Consider the following 22,042-nt stretch of genomic DNA (forward strand, 5'->3'; position numbering starts at 1 on the left):
AAGCTGGGCTCCGGTCCCGCACACCGTTAGGCCGTCTTCCGCTCACGCCCCAACATCGTGCAGCCCGCCTCCAGTGGTGTCGCGACAGGCGTGAATGGAGGGACGAATGGAGACGTGTCGTCTTCAGCGATGAGAGTCGCTTCTGCCTTGGTGCCAATGATGGTCGTATGCGTGTTTGGCGCCGTGCAGGTGAGCGCCACAATCAGGACTGCATACGACCGAGGCACACAGGGCCAACACCCGGCATCATGGTGTGGGGAGCGATCTCCTACACTGGCCTTACACCACTGGTGATCGTCGAGGGGACACTGAATAGTGCACGGTACATCCGAACAGTCATCGAACCCATCGTTCTACCATTCCTAGACCGGCAAGGGAACTTGCTGTTCCAACAGGACAATGCACGTCCGAATGTATCCCGTGCCACCCAACGTGCTCTACAAGGTGTAAGTCAACTACCCTGGCCAGCAAGATCTCCGGATCTGTCCCCCATTGAGCATGTTTGGGACTGGATGAAGCGTCGTCTCACGCGGTCTGCACGTCCAGCACGAACGCTGGTCCAACTGAGGCGCCAGGTGGAAATGGCATGGCAAGCTGTTCCACAGGACTACATCCAGCATCTCTACGATCGTCTCCATGGGAGAATAGCAGCCTGCATTGCTGCGAAAGGTGGATATACACTGTACTAGTGCCGACATTGTGCATGCTCTGTTGCCTGTGTCTATGTGCCTGTGGTTCTGTCAGTGTGATCATGTGATGTATCTGACCCCAGGAATGTGTCAATAAAGTTTCCCCTTCCTGGGACAATGAATTCACGGTGTTCTTATTTCAATTTCCAGGAGTGTATTTTTGCATAGCTAAATAAACCACTTGTACTTCACACTGATGACTATTTAAATATGTAGACGCTTCAGCCTTCCGTTTTATCTCCTCCTCAATACGGCAACAGTAGCTTGTTCTGGTAGCTGTTTAACAGGGAAAAACAGGGTGATGGACGAAAATCTTGCTCAAATTCGGGATTATTTTCCTCATTACTTGGATGTAGCAGACAAGTGAGGTTTGCTGGAATGAATAAAGTATACATTGAACTTTTTATTGGTATTTTTTATTGAAAATATTAATATCTTCATTGTTCAATTGGGATTTTGCCGAGGCCGCTCTGAAAGGAAGTAGATAGATGGTTGTCGTTTAACTCCATTTGTGGTTATCTGAAACCATGAAATTAACACATCACCCTCATTCTTATAGATGTAATTTTAGTTCACTGTAGGGATTTGCAAAAAAAAAGAAAAAAAAATTTAAATCGCTAAGTTATAGATACCAGTATTTGGAAAAAATGGCCATTTTTGGACCACTCTTTTTTGACCAAAAAAACAAATCGGCTTTGATGAACTGAAGAAAATTCAATTTTCTTCAAGGGTGACCAAAAATCATTCAAATAGGATGGAAATTGTAGTGTGGGCGATGACAGCCCTGCCGAAAAGCAGTTTAAAGTTTGACAAGTATTTATCATATAAAAAAGGGCGAAGCTTAAAACCTACTGGATATCATCGATGCCTGGTCCATAATAACTATCGCCCCGGCTAGTGGATGGCCGCTTTCTGCTACTTTGACATAATAAGGCCACATTTTCGTCCTCAGAGCCCTTTTCATCACTGAGCGGATCGCAGAATCGGTGCATTTCATCGCCGATTTTGATCTGAAGGACATTCAACATGTGTGTTAATGCAGTATGGCCCACATTGAATAGACAGAGGTCAAATGTGAAGCAATGTAGACAATTCCGCTACGGCTGGACGCTATTTTCGGAGTGTGTCTTCAAGTGATACTATTGAAACATTCGTTCACATTTTGAGTAAAACTGTTCAAACAAAGCTCCAGCAAATCAGGTCTACTCAAATCGGTATAAATAGGGGTGATGGCAATGGCGTTTCGTGTTTATAACTTTGAAATTCACCGTTTGCTTTAGCTTCAAACGCTCACAGAATCGTTAAATTTTGGAGTTCGCACATAATATTTTGGAGAATAATGTTTCAATGTACATACATTTAAATTCCGTAACTAAAAAATTTCGAGTTTTTTCTGAGAGTCACCCTGTCGTTCTCCCTTAACGATGCATTTCAATTCTCTGCCTAACATTTCGATTTTCAGGCTTTGATAGTATTTGCCATGTTCTACGTTCATTTTAACAAATCTATCTCTACCTTTATACTATTAATCACGAACTGGCATTTCCCCTGAGAAACGTTGACTGTTGCACTCCTATATATTATGCAGTCCACACTCAAGTGAATTTACCAGCAGGATCATGCATGGAATCTTCATATTTACTAGCCTCATTGGAAGGCAACCTTGACACTACTTTCCAAGCCCTAGTGCCTAATGCTCTCAATATTCCGCAGTTACTAACCGGTAAGACAGGTACATCAATCTCTGGCTCACCTTCACAACTCCCCGTTTCCAAATAACTTTTGTTACGGTATTATCTACATACAGGTTCATGCTATATTATACCATAGTCATATACCTCGTATAACAAAGCACAAATCATCCCTAATGTTGGTATCTTTATCTGTCCTCTTCCGTTACAGGGCCTATACAGTCATGGTTCGTTTTCATGAATGGATGTAGACGACTGATTTATGTCCTCCACTATATCTCTGTTAGGCTCTGCACCCCACCAGTTCCGATTAGCCTGGATATTCTGTGGTGAGTTTTGGCACTGAATATGGCTATTATGAATTTCTAGCCACGGTTATATCCCACATCCTCTTCGATTAAGTCTCTTTCATCCTAGACGGATAAAAATTCCTACAAATTCACATCTGAAACTGCGACAAATTTCTCTCAGATGTGCATTTGCAACTTTAGCTTCAATATTCACAACACATCTCTGTCTGACATTGTATTAAGTTTGTACCTAGTGTTGTAATTCTTTTTCACTAACAGAAAGGTGAAAGGCGGCACAGCCTTACACTACACAATTTACCGCGCAGTGATGTACAAGGGATGTTCAGTACATAAAACAACACTTTTTTTCTGAGAGCGGCTTGGTTTTATTCAAGATTCCAATACACTATATTATTCCCTGCTCTTTGGCTACAAAACCTTATTTTTAAACATAATTTCTGTGCAATGTGACAGCCTTACGCCATCTTACTGGGAAGGTCAGCATCATGCATGGTACTACACTACCAGTCGATGTAGGATCCGCCATCTTACTGCGTCAGTAACGTCCCCATCATCCACATGCTGTTTCTTGTGGAGTGCATCCTTCATTGGGCCAAACAGATGGGAGTCAGAAGGTACTTGGTCTGGGCTGCAGGGTGGATGAGGAAGAACAGTCCAATGAAGTCATATCAGCTCCTATACGTTATGCAAACTTGTGTAAGGCCTTGCATTGTCATGAAGAATAAGTTTGATTGCATTGTTGTGGTGGTAAACACGCTGGAGTCGTTTCTTCACTTTCCTGAGGGTAGAACAGTGCACTTCAGACTTGATTGTTACACCATGAGGGAGGACATCAAACAGAGTGTGTCAGCAGTACCAACAGACACTTACAGTTGTGCAGCAAGCTGTTAATAGTGATCAGTCGATCACCCCAACTGAAAAGTGTCTACACGTTCCAACATTGCTGAAGTTGCAGCTGTGTGCAACCAGCCAGCACATTGGATTTTGGATAGGTTTGCATAACCCTGTCAGTGAGCAGCTGCTGGTCCACCAACTTCCTTGAAGTGTAGTACATGGACGGTGGTTCCAGCTCCAGGTCCATCATTACAGGGTGTGATAACCATGCCAGAACCAGAAAGAGTATCATCTTGCCAGCCAGCAGTGACTTGGTAGCTTCGACACCTGAAACCAGGTCCCACAGATGGTATTCTAGCTGTCCCTGTTCAGGCTGATGTTGACATCCATGCATTCTTTCAGCCATCGTTGTTATTGTCACATGATTGGCGTGTGTCAATGAAGCAGCTATATTTCTTCAATGATACAATTTCGAGATGGCATATAGTTTGTACCTGGGTTACCAATTCAGACAACAGTCATGGTCCCCTTCTCTATAATCGGCTATAGTCACCTGTAAATGATTGAAACAGATTAGTTAAATTCAAATCTTATGCAGGATTATTCCAGATATAATGAAATTCAACTCTCATAAATTTTCTTGCGATTATTGAATCATACACATCTGATTATAACATTAAAAAATCGTGTTACTTTACAAATTAATTATTTTTGGTGCATTATTCCATGAGTTCATATGAATCAGTTTTCGCTTCTGATTTCCTTTCCAGAAACCAAGACTGACGCTGATAAGACATACTGCCTGTAAGGAATACCATTTTATTCTCAGTGAAATAATAAGTTTTTTTGAGGGACATCTATCATCAGCTACTGGCGCTGCGATACTGAATGCTGACTGGATAAATGTGGCGCAGTAAGAAAATGTATGATGAGATAAAAGAAATTATTCAGGTAGTGAATGGAGACGAAAATTTAATAGTCATGGGTGACTGGAATTCGAGAGTAGGAAAAGGGAGAGAAGGAAATATAATAGGTGAATATGGATTGGGGGAAAGAAATGAAAGTGGAAGCCGTCTGGTAGAATGTTGCACAGAGCATAACTTAATCATAGCTAACACTTGGTTCAAGAATCATAAAAGAAGGTTGTACACATGGAAGAATCCTGGAAATACTAGAAGGTATCAGATAGATTATATAACGGTAAGACAGAGATTTAGGAACCAGGTTTTAAATTGTAAGACATTTCCAGGGGCAGATGTGGACTCTGACCACAATATCTTGGTTATGAGCTGTAGAATAAAACGGAAGAAACTGCAAAAAGGTGGGAATTTTAGGAGATGGGACCTGGATAAACTGACTAAACCAGAGGTTGTAGAGAGTTTCAGGGAGAGCATAAGGGAACAATTGTCACAAATGGGAGAAAGAAATACAGTAGAAGAAGAATGGGTAGCTCTGAGGGATGAAGTAGTGAAGGCAGCAGAGGATCAAGTAGGTAAAAAGACGAGTGCTAGAAGAAATCCTTGGGTAACAGAAGAAATGTTGAATTTAATTGATGAAACGAGAAAATATAATAATGCAGTAAATGAAGCAGGCAAAAAGGAATACAAACGTCTCAACAATGAGATCGACAGGAAGTGCAAAATGGCTAAGCAGGGATGGGTAGAGGACAAATGTAAGGATGTAGAGGCTTATCTCACTAGGGGTAAGATAGATACTGCCTACAGGAAAATTAAAGAGATCTTTGGAGAAAAGAGAACCACTTGTATGAATATCAAGAGCTCAGATGGAAACCCAGTTCTAAGCAAAGAAGGGAAAGCAGAAAGGTGGAAGGAGTATATAGAGGGTCTATACAAGGGCGATGTACTTGAGGACAATATTACGGAAACGGAAGAGGATGCAGATGAAAATGAAATGGGAGATACGATACTGCGTGAAGAGTTTGACAGAGCACTGAAAGACCTGAGTTGAAACAAGGCCACGGGAGTAGACAACATTCTATTAGAACTACTGACGGCCTTGGGAGAGCCAGTCCTGACAAAACTCTACCATCTGGTGAGCAAGATGTATGAGACAGGCGAAATACCCTCAGACTTCAAGAAGAATATAATAATTCCAATCCCAAAGAAAGCCGGTGTTGACAGATGTGAAAATTACCGAACTGTCAGTTTAATAAGCCTCGGCTGCAAAATACTAACGCGAATTCTTTACAGACGAATGGAAAAAACTAGTAGAAGCCAACCTTGGGGAAGATCAGTTTGGATTCCGTAGAAATGTTAGAACACGTAAGGCAATACCGACCTTACGACTTATCTTAGAAGAAAAATTAAGGAAAGGCAAACCTACGTTTCTAGCATTCGTAGACTTAGAGAAAGCTTTTGACAATGTTGACTGGAATACTCTCTTTCAATTCTAAAGGTAGCAGGGGTAAAATACAGGGAGCGAAATGCTATGTACAATTTGTACAGAAGGCAGATGGCAGTTATAAGAGTCGAGGGACATGAAAGGGAAGCAGTGGTTGGGAAGGGAGTGAGACAGGGTTGTAGCCTCTCCCCGATGTTATTCGATCTGTATATTGAGCAAGCAGTAAAGGAAACAAAAGAAAAATTCGGAGTAGGTATTAAAATCCATGGAGAGGAAATAAAAACTTTGAGGTTCGCCGATGATATTGTAATTCTGTCAGAGACAGCAAAGGACTTGGAAGAGCAGTTGAATGGAATGGACAGTGTCTTGGAAGGAGGATAAGATGAACATCAACAAACGCAAAACGAGGATAATGGAATGTAGTCGAATTGGGTCGGGTGATGCTGAGGGAATTAGATTAGGAAATGAGACACTTAAAGTAGTAAAGGAGTTTTTCTATTTGGAGAGGAAAATAACTGATGATGGTCGAAGTATAGAGGATATAAAATGTAGACTGACGATGGCAAGAAAAGAGTTTCTGAAGAAGAGAAATTTGTTAACATCGAGTATAGATTTAAGTGTCAGGAAGTCGTTTCTGAAAGTATTTGTATGGAGTGTAGCCATGTATGGAAGTGTAACATGGATGATAACTAGTTTGGACAAGAAGAGAATAGAAGCTTTCGAAATGTGGTGCTACAGAAGAATACTGAAGATTAGATGGGTAGATCGCATAACTAATGAGGAGGTATTGAATAGAATTGGAGAGAAGAGGAGTTTGTGGCACAACTTGACAAGAAGAAGGGACTGGTTGGTAGGACATGTTCTGAGGCATCAAGGGATCACAAATTTAGCATTGGAGGGCAGCGTGGAGGGTAAAAATCATAGAGGGAGACCAAGAGATGAATACACTAAGCAGATTCAGAAGGACGTAGGTTGCAGTAAGTACGGGGAGATGAAGAAGCTTGTACAGGATAGAGTAGCATGGAGAGCTGCATCAAACCAGTCTCAGGACTGAAGACCGCAACAACAACACAAGAAAAATAAGTACTAGTATGCAGAACAGAGACAAATGGGGAATCATTACATTGGTGATACAGGCTGCAATATGGACAATTCACTGATAGGTGGTTTTCACAAACAGCAGATTGTTATGGCTCAGCATGTGGGAATGAGAATCTCTGAATCAGTGAAACCGGTTAGTTGTTCATTTTCTACTGTCCTATCTCTGTAAAGTGATTGAGAGACAGTGAGAACCTATCGAACAATGGTATTCCACTACGTCCATACTGTGCAATAAGAAGCGATGCTGCGAGTATTAACTGTTCCTTATGCCTGTTCCGTGGCTCCTTGACCACTCCCTTTTTCCCAGGACAGGAAAAGTTGTCACCCAATTTCTCCTTGTATGAGATAACGAGACATTTATGGCTCAAAAAGTAGCCAATTGTATGCTTCAGAGAAGAAGATTCTACGTAATGCAGAAAGATAAGAGAGCCACTGGGAAAACCAAAAGAATGGACAATCTCAAGACATTGCACTGTCACTAATTTCTCTACAACTTCTGTATGGATGATCCGTCTGTTCTTCCAGATACAAATGTGACAGTCCAATGGAGAAACTTTGAGGAAGCTGAAGTCAAAGTAAGGACCATACAGGAAAAGTTGGGAGAGTATTATGGTATGAAACACCTCAGGCCCACTCCAATATGTGCTTTCCTCTTTAAAATGTAGACGCTAAAATAACATTGAGTATTAAGTGGAGAGGATCGGAAATTCACCACGCTGACACTACAAATACCTGGGATTACTCTGCACAACACTATGTTTTACAACGATGAGGTTTCAAAGAAAAAATCAGCAGTAGAGGAAATATCTTAAGAAATCTGACAGGTTTTGTGTGGGGAGCACACCCCTAAATTCTCCAGTCAGGTATGTTGGGACTCTTAATTCTGTACGACAGTATGGAGCACCATTCTGAGGAGCATTGGTCCACACTAGGTAGGTGAATATGGCCTTAAACGAGGCAGTCCGCTTAGTTATGGGGTGCCTTAGACCAACTCCATTCCCAAAGGTCTACATCTTGGCCAGCATTGCATCTCCACCCATAAGACGCAGAGTGGCGGTGGAAATACAACGAAAGGAGAAGACTGAAAACGCAAAACACTTGATATCCAATTAGATGCCTGCAGCATGTCTCCTTAATTCCAGGTTTTTCTCCTTTTTTTGCAGCAAAAACATTAATATTTGACGTCAAACCAGATGTTAAGACATGTTTTAATATAGCGCTCCTGAGCAAGGAGGGCATCACTCCAAGGCAAGGCATTAGCTGCAGTTACCACCTACCCTACAGTACTTGGAAAAGCTTTAATAGATTAAGAAGTTTCAAGATGCAGAACAAACGAAGTCTCTTGCGGGTGTGAGCAGGACGTTACTTGCAGCTGCGAAGCAATTCTGCCAGTTACCTACCAGTACGCCAAAACACGGATTAATTATGTAATCAATAAGATTTTTTTTAAAAATACCACTGTAAAGGCTTTAAAGGTTGCGGAATTTGGAGAAGAAAAGTGTGATGTCTTCTTTCATACGATGTCTTTGCTGTTTACTTCCAAGAACCCCCTCTCTTTGCCGAAATGTTTACAAATCTATGCAACCATTTCGGCAAAGAGAGGATTTCTCAGAAGGTTTCTTGTGATCCTGTTGAGACCACTGATGGTGCAGATGCTTCCCCTCGGCCAGTGGTGTGTGAAGAAATCTTCTAGATCCCATTTACTGAAATGCTCCAGAGAGTCTGCCGAAACATCAGTCTGAGCCTCCATGATATGCACAGTTGCTGCCCGTATCACCAGAATATTGCCCTGCTTTGGTGGCAGCAGAGGCTACACCTCAAGAAACTTGTTTACGTAATATGGGCACACTTCATCAAAGCTGTCCACGAAAGAGAGAACTCGTGGGGACTGTATCAAGGTGTGGTGAAACACAGTGCATTCCAGGCTGCCCGGTTCGTCCTTGTTAAGACTGTCCCTCGTAAGATGCCTTCTGAAGAACTCACACCACAGTCACTATTACCGAAAACTGCATAAAACAACAGATTAACTCTTAACAGACAGCAGGTATACTCTCTTTATTGTACTTGCTCCCCCATGTCGCAGCATCTCCGACTTGCTCACTCCTGGTCTCCCTTCACAGCTACTGCATTACTGGCGGTGTAATGCTTCAAGCCGCTCTTCCGCCTGCTCTCTTGCCTACTATAGTTCGTATCTGTGGGTATGCAAGAGAGCAGGAGAGAAAGCAGCCCAAGAATTCGTCTGTCAGCAGCCACTGGTCCACATGTTTCCTGGGCGTGAAGTATGTGGGCAGAAGTTCCAGCTACTGGAAAACATAAGAAGGGGCAGGATGATAGGACATGTTTTAAGGTATTAGGGAATCACTTCCATGATACTAAAGGGAGCTGTGGAGGGTAAAATGTGTAATGGAAGAAGAGATTGGAATACATCCATATATATATATAAAATACAGTCTTAAAAAAAAAAACGCACCATGTAGAGGGAATTACCCAAATTACACAGAAGTCAGTAGATGTGATGTACATGTACAGACAAACAAATAATTACAATTTCATAAAAAATTGGTCATCTACACAAGACAAAAGGCTTCACAAACCGAGCAAGGCCTTATGCAAGTAGTTATTGAGCTTGGAATTGATTGATAAGAGTTGCTGGATGTCCTCCTGAGATATATTGTGCCAAATTCTGTCCAATTGAAGCATTAGATCATCCATATCCCGAGTTGGTGGAAGGCCCTGACTATAATGCTCCAAACATTATCAATTGGGTAGAGATCTGGTGACCATTATCTTGCTGAAATGAAAGCCCATGTTGGCTTGCCATGAAGGACAACAGAATGGGGAGTAGAATGTAATGTTTTGCTGTAGGGGTGCTGTGTATCACAACCTACAGATTCCTGCTATGAAAGGAAATGGGACAGCAGACCATTATTCCTGGTTGTCGAGCCATATGGCAGGCAACACTAGGTCACTATCCGCTTGCTGTCCTCAGCGTCTCCAGACACATCTTTGCTGCTAACTGGAGCTCACTTGGATGTGCAAATCATCACTGAAGATAATTCTACTCCAGTCAATGAGATTCCAGGCAGAAGACATGTCTGGGGCACCCCAGACAGTGATAGGGTACCAGCCTGATATTCACCCACTATATGACCTGAGAACCAGGAGTGATGATCTGGGGTGCCACTTCTTTTCATAACAGAATCACTTCAGTTCTCATGTGCAGTGGCACCCTTGCAGCACAGTGGTACATTGACAATAATCTACACCCTGTTTTGTTGCTTTTCATGGCAAGCACCCACACAAAGCAAGAGTTTCCTCTACTTGTCTTCATGCTTTCCCAACAATAACTCGGCCAGCAAGGTCGCCAGACCTCTCCACAATTGTGAAAATTTGGAGCATTATGGGCAGGGCCCTCCAACTAATTGGGATTTTAATGATCCAACCTGCCAATTGGACAGAATTTGGCACAACATCCCTCAGGACTACATCCGACAACTCAATCAATGTCATGAAGAACAACTGCTTGCTTAAGGGCGGGGGGGGGGGGGGGTTAGGACGTTAAACGGGCCGTCTTGGAGCAGGAGAGACACCACAGGACTTTTTAATTCCCACTGTCTATACTTTTACGAATAAATTCATAAAGCTTTGTCAGCATGACCAGGAAGGGTTCAGGATTCACACTCATAGCAGTGGAAGTTCAAAAACATTACAAAAATTAATTTTGTTTTACATGTGAAAGTTCATCATTTTTTCACTTACTATTGGCTGCGTTTGTTGCTGTAGGTACACATTTCTTCACAAGTAAGAGAGATTATTCGATGAATTCTGCACAGCATACAAACTATACTTACAGGTGTATGGAACTCTAGAAATTATTTAATTTATGAAAAAATGTAGGTGCTGCCACATTTTGAACTTCATGTTTAGAAAAAACTCAAATTTTATGGTTAATTATCTCAATTCTTACCACAGTTTTCAATATATTTGGAAAATTCTAGAGCTTTATACACCTGCAAGCATGGTTTGTATGCTGTGCAAAATTCATCGAAGAATCTCCCTTACTTATGAAGAAAAGTGTACCTATAGCAACAAATGCAGCCAATGGTAAGTGAAAAAAAGGTCAAATTTCAAATGTAAAAAAAAAATATATTTTCTTATATTTTTGAACTTCCACTGCTATGAGTGTATATTCTGAATCCTTTCTGGTCATTTTGACAAAGTTTTATGAATTTATTCGTGAAAGTATAGAGAGTGGAAATTAAAATATCCTCTGGTGCCTCTCCTGCTCCAAGTCATCCTGTTTGACGTCCTACCCCCCTTAAGGGCTAGAGATGGACCAACATATTACTGACTTTCTCAATTTACGAAGCTCTGAATAAATCTTTCATTTCTTTGAAATTCTAATCATATGTTTGTCTATACATGTACATCTCATCTACTGATTTCCGTCGTACGTGGATAATTCCTTCGTTGTGCATATTTTTTGTGTGTTAAGCATCTATTTTTTGTGACTATCACAGAAAAGATTAAGTGTACAATGAAAAAATTAATCTCTTTCATACTGCCATCACCCTAAAACGTACCAGCCCTCAGCAAAATGGCCCCAACAGTGGAGAATCTGGTCTCGCAGCTCTCTGAACCTGTCCACAGTAACCATGATGTGCGTGTCATGTGTCAGCACTTGGTGGATCTTTGCAGCAGAGAGAGCAGCTGTTGCCCTTTCTTGAGGACTCAGTCGCGCCAGGTTGCAGGACTACATGTAACCCCCAACATCGTTGTCTGGTGGTCTCCATTGTCACGCTGCACAACACAATCAACAGAAGAAAAATTACATTCAAAATATTTAGTAAACATTTCTAATCGTGTCTCATATTGCACAATGAATTTAAGCATAAGAACGATTAATGTTATTCATCAATTAATTATCTGCTCAGACAGACAACACTACAATACATCGTCAAACAGTTACTGGTACATATACAGCCACCGAGGTGACACCCTGCAGTGGCAGTATTGGCTCTTGATCAAGAGGAAGCAAGCAGATCTTTAAACTCGGGAAATGGAGAGGGGATACGTATTGAAGGAACACAGCAGATCATCAGCTAAATCGTACTCCGCAAGCCACCTAATGGTGCGTGGCAGAGGGTAATTCTGGTACCACCAACTGATTCGCCCCCCCCCCCCCCCACCCATCCCCCGTTCCACTCACGAATGGCGCATGGGAAGAATGGTTGTCGGTAGGCCTCTCGAATATTATCGTCTTGGTCATTTCGCGAGATGGATTAGGGAAGAAGTAGTATGTTGTCCGACTCTTCCTGAAAAGTGCTCTCTCGAAATTTCAGTAGTAAATCTCTTCATAATGCACGACGCTTCCTTGTCACGTCTGCCAAAGGAGTCTGTTGAGCATCTCGGTAATGCATTCGCGGCGACTAAACGAACCCGTGACGAAACGCGCCACTCTTCGTGTCAGTCCTACCTGGTAGGAATGACATATTGACGAACAGTATCCAAGAGTCGGTTGTACAAGAGTTTTATAAGCCACTTCCTTCTATTTGTTTTATGTGATCATTCCATGTAATGTCGCTCCAGATAGTTGCTCCTTGATATTTTGCAACAGATACTGTTCCCAACAGTTTCTCATCAATATTGCAGTTGTACAGTAGTGACTTTCTTTTTTCCCACATACGCGCAATACGTTACATTTATCTACGTTCAGGGTCAACTGCCACAGCCTGTATCACTATCAATCCTCTGCAGATTCTGCAAACCGATATTGCCTTCAGTCTTAAAGAGCATCTGACGCTTTCTGTGGTGTCACCGCCAGACACCACACTTGCTAGGTGGTAGCCTTTAAATCGGCCGCGGTCCGCCGCGTCGCCACTATCAGAGATTGCAGACCGAGCGCCGCCACACGGCAGGTCTAGAGAGACTTCCTAGCACTCGCCCCAGTTGTACAGCCGACTTAGCCAGAGATGGTTCACTGACAAAATACGCTCTCATTTGCCGAGACGATAGTTAGCATAGCCTTCAGCTACGTCATTTGCTACGACCTAGCAAGGCGCCATTACCGGTTACTATTGATGCTGTAAAACATGTACCGTCAAGAACGATGTTTAACATTTATGGATTAAAGTTAAGTATTCCACAGCTACGTCCTTTTTTGCTAGTCTAATTCCTTGACCTGTTCCAGACATCTCGCCAGCCTGCGTGAGCTAAAACGCGTGCCTTTCGGCTTACTCTCATAGTGGGTTGGCTCTCTCGCCAATCCACAACATTTTGGCGACGAGGCCAATTCGCGTTCGTAACTATACTGGCCTGATTTACTTGTGTAATGGCTTCGCCACAATCTCCAGATATACTGTCCGAATTTTATCGCTTACAGAACCAGCAGACGCAGGCCTTGCTGGATGCCCTTGGACAGCTCGTCCAGGGTCAACGGGCAATGCAAAACGACGCGGCGGCTGCCGCTCCACCGCTACCGCAGCCACAACACGCAGTTGCACCACCTTTTCGACCTTTTGATGCTGCACTGGAAAGCTGGACGGATTGGTCACGCCAATTTGGATTCCATCTCGCCGCCTACAGAATTCAAGGTAACGAGCGGCAGCCTTCTTTGTTAGCATCCGTCGGCGTCCACACGTACCGTGTGATAGTCAAATTATTTCCCCGACGCGACGTAGCAACTCTGGCCTACGACGAAATTTTGTCTGCATTAAATGCATATTTCAAAGAATCTGTGAATGTCGTTGCCAAACGGTAACCTTCTTTCGTACAAAACGTACGGCCGGTCAGACTAATAGGGAGTGGGTTGTAACCTTGCAAGACCTTACTAGGGATTGTGCTTTTGAGTGTCAATGTGGACTCCCTTATTCAGACACTATGGTACATGATGCAATTGCACAGAACGTTTCTGATGTTCGTATAAGGGAACAGATTTTGAAACTAGTCAATCCCTCCCTTCAACAAGTGATGGACATATTGGATCGACAGGACACACTTGACTTTGCTCAGAAATCATTTGAAACTTCACCAGCCATGTGTCACATTAACCGGTCCGCCGGGCACGCAGCACGGAACAGTAAACAGCCCTCGCGCCCGTCCGCGCAGCTGCCATCAGGCTCTCAGCCACATGTGCTGCAGAGGCAAGCAAATGCAGTGCTAAAATCATGCCCGCGGTGTGCTACTAGACATTCACATGAGAATTGCCTGTCACGCCAGGCTATTTGCTTTTTCTGTAATAAAAAAGGACATGTTGAGAGTGTTTGCTAGAAAAAGCTCAGATTGGACACTCACAACCATTCCAGGCCCTTTGCTTCGCGCTGGAATCAGAATCGAACCAAGGATACTCCGGCTCGTGAAACTTCGCCCATGGAAATTCATGTAGTTCATTCCACTCTGCCCAGTGCCACTCTCTCTAACAGTGACTGTGTTCGTCCCACAAATAGTGTGCGTCGATATCGACGGAAATCCCGTCATGTCACAAGTGATTTTGTACCAGTGTCAGTTCACGTTGCACGACACAATCGCTCTTGTCGTCAGCAGGACAATAAACTTTTTGTGGACTTGGACATTAACGGCAAAGTTTACCATTCCAGCTCGATACTGGAGCTGCAGTTTCACTGATCAATCAAGACACGTACAAACAGCTGGGCACACCTCCGTTGCGTGCCGCAAATGTTAAGTAGTTATTCAGAACAAGCGATTCCTGTGTTAGGACAGTGCAGTCTTCTTGCAACATACAAAGGACAAACAAAACTTGTGTCATTTTACGTCCTTCATTCTTCTTCTGCAGTGAACTTGTTTGGTTTCGATTTGTTTCAGTTGTTTACTTGTCTATAGTCAATCAGGTCCTATCAGTGAACCAGACTGTGCCTTCAGACAGTGTTTCTCGTCTATGTGAAGAGTTTGCAGACATTTTTGCACCAGGCCTTGGTTGCGCTAAGAACAATAAAGCACGTTTGGAACTGAAAGCAAACGCGCAACCGAAATTTTTCAGAGCGCGCAATTTTCCCCACGCATTGCGTGATGAGGTCACAAAAACATTACACGATTTGGAATCACAAGGTGTAATTGAACATGTGCAAGCTTCTCTCTGGGCCTCACCCTTAGTAATTTTGCTAAAACCTTCCGGCAAACTGAGACTTTGTGTGGACTTCAAGGCAACAGTGAATCCACAACTAGTGACTGCAACTTTTCCTTTGCCCCGCCCGGAAGATCTTTTTGACAAACTGTGCCCGGGTAAATATTTTTCGAAGTTGGACCTAGTAGATGCGTACTTGCAAATACCGGTGGACGAAGAATCGCAGCGCGTTTTGGTGGTTAACACGCATCTTGGTTTGTATCGATTCAAACGACTGCCATTCGGGTGTGCATCCGCCCCTGCATTGTTTCAGCAATATCTGCAAACTGTTTGTGCGTCGGTCCCTACTGCAGCAAACTATCTGGACGATATTGTGATCTCCGGACAGACGGAAGAAGAACATTTAACCAATCTCAGAACATTATTTCAGGTCTTGCGACAAAATGGTCTTCGCTTGCGGAAGGACAAATGGGTGTTTTTTGCTCGCGACTTACCCTACCTGGGACATGTACTCAATGCCCAAGGCATACATCCCAGTCTCGAGCATCTCCGTGCCATACAAGACTTGCCTTCGCCGCAGAATTTGAAGCAGCTACAGAGTGTGCTGGGAAAAATCAATTATTATCGTCGCTATGTGCGCCACGCCTCTTCCCTTTCAGCTCCGCTTCATCGCTTACGCCGTAAAGGTGTTCCGTTCGTCTGGACGACGGAATGCGAACGCGCCTTTCGCCAGTTGAAATCGGCGTTGCTTTCCAATACTTGCCTTACGCCATTCGATCCTCAGAAACCCCTTTTGTTGATGGTGGATGCATCGGATTTCGGGATCGGTACTGTGCTTGCGCACAAAGATGGATCGCACGATCGCCCTATTGCCTTTGCGTCCAAATTGCTCTCGTCTGCGCAAAGAAATTATTCACAGATCGAGAAAGAAGCATTGGCTCTCGTATTTGGTGTTACTAAGTTTCATGATTTCTTGTATGGTCGTCACTTTACCATCATCACAGACCACAAACCTTTGACATCGCTTTTTCATCCGAACAAGCCTGTACCTCGACGTACAGCGCAGAAATTCATTCGCTGGTCTGTTTTCCTCTCGCAGTACCGCTACGATATCTTGTATCGGTCCACTGCTAAGCACGGAAACACCGATGCGTTGTCCCGTTTGCCTGTTGATGAGGATAGAGCATTCGATTCCTCCGAACTTGCTTGCATGTTCATTGATGAGGAAGCCGATGACGTGGTCGAATCGTTTCCGATTGATTTTCTTCGTGTAGCTACAGCCACGGCTGCTGACCCTGTCCTTGCTACCGTTCTGCGTTTTGTTGCCACGCAAAGGCCCTTGTCAAAGTCACGGATCGGGGATCCGTTGGTTCGCCGATTTTTTGCTCACAAGGAGAGACTTTTTGTACGACGTGGTGTTTTGCTGTTGCGTTCTGATAATGATCAGTCCAGGGTCGTGGTCCCACGTTCGTTACAGTCCTCTGTCTTACGGCTTCTCCACCACGGACATTGGGGTATAGTGCGAACGGAACAACTTGCTCGTCAGCGCTGTACTTGGTTCGGAATCGATACTGCGATTACGAATATGTGTTCTTCTTGCATGGCGTGTGCCGAACAACAATCCGCACCATCGCGGAAATTCTTTGCATGGCCAAAAGCCACTTCCCCTTGGCAACGCTTACACATCGATTTTGCTGGTCCATTCTGGAATGCTCGATGGTTGGTTGTGGTAGATTCATTCAGTCATTTTCGTTTTGTTGTCCGGATGTCTTCCACGACGTCATCTGCCACCATCCAAGACTTATCTGCTATCTTTTGCATTGTAGGTCTGCCACAGACTATTGTTTCCGACAATGGCCCACAATTCATGTCCGTAGAATTTCAGTCATTCTGCAAGGATAATGGTATTCAACATCTGACATCCGCGCCGTTTTCGCCTCAGTCAAACAGTGCCGCTGAACGATTGGTCAGGACTTTCAAGTCCCAGATTTTGAAGTTGAAAGAGTCATATTCTCGGGAGGACGCGTTATTGCTCTTTTTGTCATCGTATCGTTCTCAGCACCGAGATGGTCGCTCGCCGGCTGAGTTGCTCCACGGTCGTCCTCATCGAACCTTGATGTCCTGTGCAGCAGCAGACACCTGCTTTTGCTCTAGGCGACGTTGTCAACTATCGTCACTATCGAGGTTCACGGCGTTGGCTCGAAGGGCGCATTCTTCGTTGCCTCGGCCGCGCTATGTATCTGGTTTTGGGGGCCTCTGGTGAGGTGCGCCGGCATCTCAACCAGCTGCGCCACTGTCGTCGCACGGGTTCTGCCGTTCCCCGTCTGCTTTCAGCGACGGTGCCGTCCGGTCAGCGCCCTGGGGACCCATCTACTGGCTCGCCTCATCCCCAGGTGTTACCGACGATGCCTTCCATTTTGCCCCATGGCGACGCGCCGCCGCCGCCGCCTGTTCTCCCGCCGGCGACGCCCGCAGTGGACGCGTCGCTGCAACCGCCGGGCGCCTCCCTGGGTCACGCGCCGCCGATCGCTTCCCGTGACCAGTTGTCCGCCGACATGGAACTCTTGCCCGCTCCGGACCATATGTCGTCTTCGCCCGTCGGGTGCCCCGGCCCGGTGGAGGTCGACACTTCGGCCCCTCCTGTCTCTCTGCGGGCGCATACACCGCATGTTGGCGTGCACCCTGGAGCCAGTTTTCAGGCGTTTCCTAGCTCCCCTCGGACCGAATGGCAGGGTGCGGGTGGCACAGCCTCGCCTGTTGTTAGGCCCCCCACCTCGTCGCATACGTCAAAATGGGGTCCTCCCCACGGCGGGCGGAAGCCTTATAACACCACCGTGCGGCGATTTGCGGGGGAGGAATGTGGTGTCACCGCCAGACACCACACTTGCTAGGTGGTAGCCTTTAAATCGGCCGCGGTCCGTTAGTATACGTCGGACCCGCGTGTCGCCACTATCGGAGATTGCAGACCGAGCGCCGCCACACGGCAGGTCTAGAGAGACTTACTAGCACTCGCCCCAATTGGACAGCCGATTTTGCTAGCGATGGTTCTCTGACAAAATACGCTCTCATTTGCCGAGACGATAGTTAGCATAGCCTTCAGCTACGTCATTTGCTACGACCTAGCAAGGCGCCATTACCGGTTACTATTGATGCTGTAAAACATGTACCGTCAAGAGCGATGTTCACCATTTATGGATTAAAGTTAAGTATTCCACAGCTACATCCTTTTTTGCTAGTCCAATTCCTTGACCTGTTCGAGACCTCACGCCAGCCTGCGTGAGCTAAAACGCGTGCCTTTCGGCTTCCTCTCATAGTGGGTTGGCTCTCTTGCCAATCCACAACACTTTCTACTAGACCAAATATTTTAAACAATAACTGTCCTACAACACTTCCTTGCGGTACTCTGGAAATTCTTCCGTTAAGAACGACGTGTTGAGTTCTGTCTAAGAGGACGTCTTGAATCCAGTCGCAGAGCTGGTCCGATACTCGATAAGCTCGCATTTTTTCACTAAACGGTGTAAGGTGCCAGGACATGGGCACTTAACACGTTAGCTTACCAACATTAGTATTAATAATAAAGGGACTGGCAACGGCATCAGATCATGACTATTGATTTATGATAAATATGAGGCACTCTCGAGCAGTATTCCCTGCATGTCTGCACGATTAAGTCACCAACTTGAAGCGTTGGTGAAAAGTGTCGGAAGTTGAGAATTGTGGAATATAAAGTCTGCAGCTGGCCGTAGGTCACCGGGCCGCAGTGGGCGGCAGGTAGCGGTCACCGGAAACGCGGGACAATACGGCGCTTTTGGGGGTAGCCCGGCATCCAGAGCCACCTGTGCTGGGCAACACGTGGCGAAGACGGGAATTTCGTTTGCCTAGGGGCGATATGACCGACACGATCATTGGCTAGGATCTCAGAAATGTCGTTGGAGTGATTTTGGCGATGATAGAGCGTTCGACATTGGCCGAAACTGAGTATTCTTCCGCGGCGTTTTCGTACGCGTAGAAGACGGGAGAATTGTGGACAGAGAGGACTTCGCCTTCAGCCATAGAGCGGTACGGACTTGGAGACGGCATCTTGACCATCGCCTTCGAAGGGAGCAGCATTGCACCAACGCTTGTTCCTTGCAGAAGTCTGCGGTTAGAGCTCTTAGTGTGCTCAGAAGCGAGATTTTCACCAACGCTTAACCACTTCCAACAACTTACCTAACATTCTTGTTCTGGTAGTTATCCTTGCGAGGTGCCGAGTATTCTTTGCCGGTAATAGGGGCGCGTAATTGCAAATTGTCAATGTGTCATTCTCAGGAGTGTGTGGGTGGACAAAGAAATTCACATTTTTTCGTAAATTTTGTCGGTTGTGGGGGATATCAAATTAAAACGCCAGTATTACAATCGAATTGTCGACTTCATTGTAGCTAGCATTTACCCTGTCCCAGTAAGCTTTACATGTACTCCAGTCACTGCACAGCTTGCCCAGACGGGAAGGAAAGAAGGTTTTCAGTCTTCTATGTCAGCGACGGACAAATAAGCTAAGAACGGCAGTGCGGGACTGTGTTAAATGCCTTCCTGAAGTCGAGAAACACCGACGGCATCATCCTACAGCGCTATGGACGTCATGGAGTAACAGAGCGAGCTGAGTTTCGCAAGATCTCTGTTTGCGGAATCCATGTTGATTCTTATGCAGCACGTTTCGTTCTCCAAAACCGTCGTAAGTCTTGAGCATAAAACATGTTGCATAATTGTACAACAGCTTGAGACGTCAACGGTATAGGCCTATAATTGTGTGCATCTGTCCTGAGGCCCTTCTTAAAAACGGGAATTACCTGCGTTTTTCCTGTAGCTAGGTAGCCTTCGCTGTTCCGCCGATCTACGATAAATTGCCACTGGAATAGAAGCACGTTCTTTTGATTGTTTTCGTTTTGCTGATGAAATATTGGAATTAAGACAAAGTCGATTGAAGTAATGGTTTGCGCGCCAACATATCGTAGTAGGCAGAGTTGATGATGTAGAACGGACAGAGAAATAAATACCTATAATTACTTAAGAAGAAAAATCACCTCAGGCAGACAACGTTCAGCCGAATAAAAGAACAGAGCTACACTAGTAAGGGCAGCCTCTTACAACAAAAAAGTGCCGCTTACAACAAGAAACCTATATTCAGAGACTGAAAGGAGACATTTATAAGAGCTGCTTCTGCACGCTGACTTTCCATGGTTGAAACATGTGGACTGTGTGTGCGACAAGAGGCGTCTGGAGGTGCTGGATGGGGGTGGAAAACATCTAGTCAACACCGAAGTTTGCAAACAGAAGAAATTATTAGAAGAATAGCTGAAAAAGGTCTGTCTACCAGTACTACAGAAAAAGACTACAGTTTTAATTTATTATTTTATTTTTATTTTATGGCCAACATTGGACCACATCAGTCAATATTATGAACTAGGTTCTTCTGTTTTTTGCTAGCGCAGTGTTTTTTCATTCTTTCAGATCATGCCCTTTTCTCCTCAGGCGAAATCACCCTTCCCATTCTCTGTTTGTTAATTTTTATTGGCAGTGTGATATGTTTGTACTGAAGTATCTTGAATGCGTCTGTCTTGCCTTTTAAATCCCCCATCGCAATCTGTAATCGTGGCTGGTTCAAATGGCTCTGAGCAACTATGGGACTTAACATCTTAGGTCATCAGTCCCCTAGAACTTAGAACTACTTAAACCTAACTAACCTAAGCACATCTCACACATCCATGCCCGAGGCAGGATTCGAACCTGCGACCGTAGCAGTCACGCCGTTCCGGACTGAAGCGCCTAGAACCGCACGGCCATGTAATCGTGTCCTGCTTGATCTCTGTGATCAATCAAATGCCGCTCTTCCTATTCCGTAACTTCGGAAATATTCTCCTGCTAGTTCTATTCTCTGCCGTCCTCATCCAGCGTTCTAGGAGAGAGATCAGTTTCTGTACCTTTCACTGGTTCTACTTCTTTATAAACTATTTTATTTAAAGCTGTTCTCAAATTCTTCTCTTTTTGGTATTTATTTATACATGTTCTGACTATCCGTCTTTCTATTTTGAGTAGTCTCTCTGTTGCCACAGTGTTGGTTGTTTTAAATATAGTTTCGCTAGCATATGTTATTTGCGACAATGTGACTTTTGTAGTGTTTCAGTTTCGTGGACATTGAGAGCCATTTTTTGTTATATGCGTTCTTGGTAACATGATGTGCATTAACCAGTTTGTTTATTCTACTCTGCCATGGTTTCTCATTCAGGTTTTTGTTATTATTTCTCCCAAGTATTTAAAGTTATCAATAATGGTTATGTCGTGTTCTACATGCATGATGCGACAGTTTTTGGCGCATATAATTGTTTATGACGTCATCTCTCCTGCGCTACGAGTCGTACAACAATATAACTTTACACTTACATCAGGGATGTGTGTGTAAACTACCTCTAAGCTTATTCTCGAATACAGCTAGCAGTAAAGAGCTAATAAATTATAACGGCCATGCGTCTTGCGCTACTTTTACTGTATAAACAGAGGGCAAACAGAAAGCGATAAACTTTTTCCTTTCGTAGTTTTGTGACAATCCTCAGCAAGGGAAAAAATATGGCAAGTCGTTAAGGGCTCTTATTTTCAAATACTGAATGAATAAATTCTAGGAATTCACACGTCGCGGGCTACGCTTCTTCCCCCCCCCCCCCCCCCCCCCCCCCCCTTTCGGCGCTCATGGGTTTGGATTTCTTACCCCCACAGCGATGTGGCAAATTAGATAAAGGTCTAAGGAAAAGTCTTGGAAAATGTTTTGTCTGGAGTGTAGCACTATATGGGGCAGAAACATGGACGCTGAGACGAGAGGATGAAAAAAGGTTAGAAGCAATTGATGTGTGGATGTGGATGAGAATGGAGAGGATAAGCTGGACGGAAAGAGTGAGTAATGAAAGAGTATTGGAAAGGGTTGGTGAGAGAAGATGTCTGCTGAAG

At 44.5% G+C, this 22,042-nt stretch overlaps 1 long non-coding RNA gene across 1 annotated transcript in view; it reads right to left on the reverse strand.

Annotated features, from left to right (window-relative positions):
• Window positions 1-1,083: 1,083 nt before the first annotated feature.
• The window catches only part of LOC126424883 (uncharacterized), a 35,936-nt gene continuing 14,977 nt past the window's right edge, over window positions 1,084-22,042 (reverse strand). The window contains exons 2-3 of the long non-coding RNA XR_007576226.1: window positions 11,571-11,787; window positions 1,084-4,078 (exon numbers count right to left, since the gene is read on the reverse strand). This is a non-coding gene — a long non-coding RNA (uncharacterized LOC126424883). The remainder of the gene's footprint in view (window positions 4,079-11,570; window positions 11,788-22,042) is intronic.

The sequence above is a fragment of the Schistocerca serialis genome, chromosome 10 (genome assembly GCF_023864345.2).
Source record: "Schistocerca serialis cubense isolate TAMUIC-IGC-003099 chromosome 10, iqSchSeri2.2, whole genome shotgun sequence".
Classification (NCBI taxonomy): domain Eukaryota; kingdom Metazoa; phylum Arthropoda; class Insecta; order Orthoptera; family Acrididae; genus Schistocerca; species Schistocerca serialis.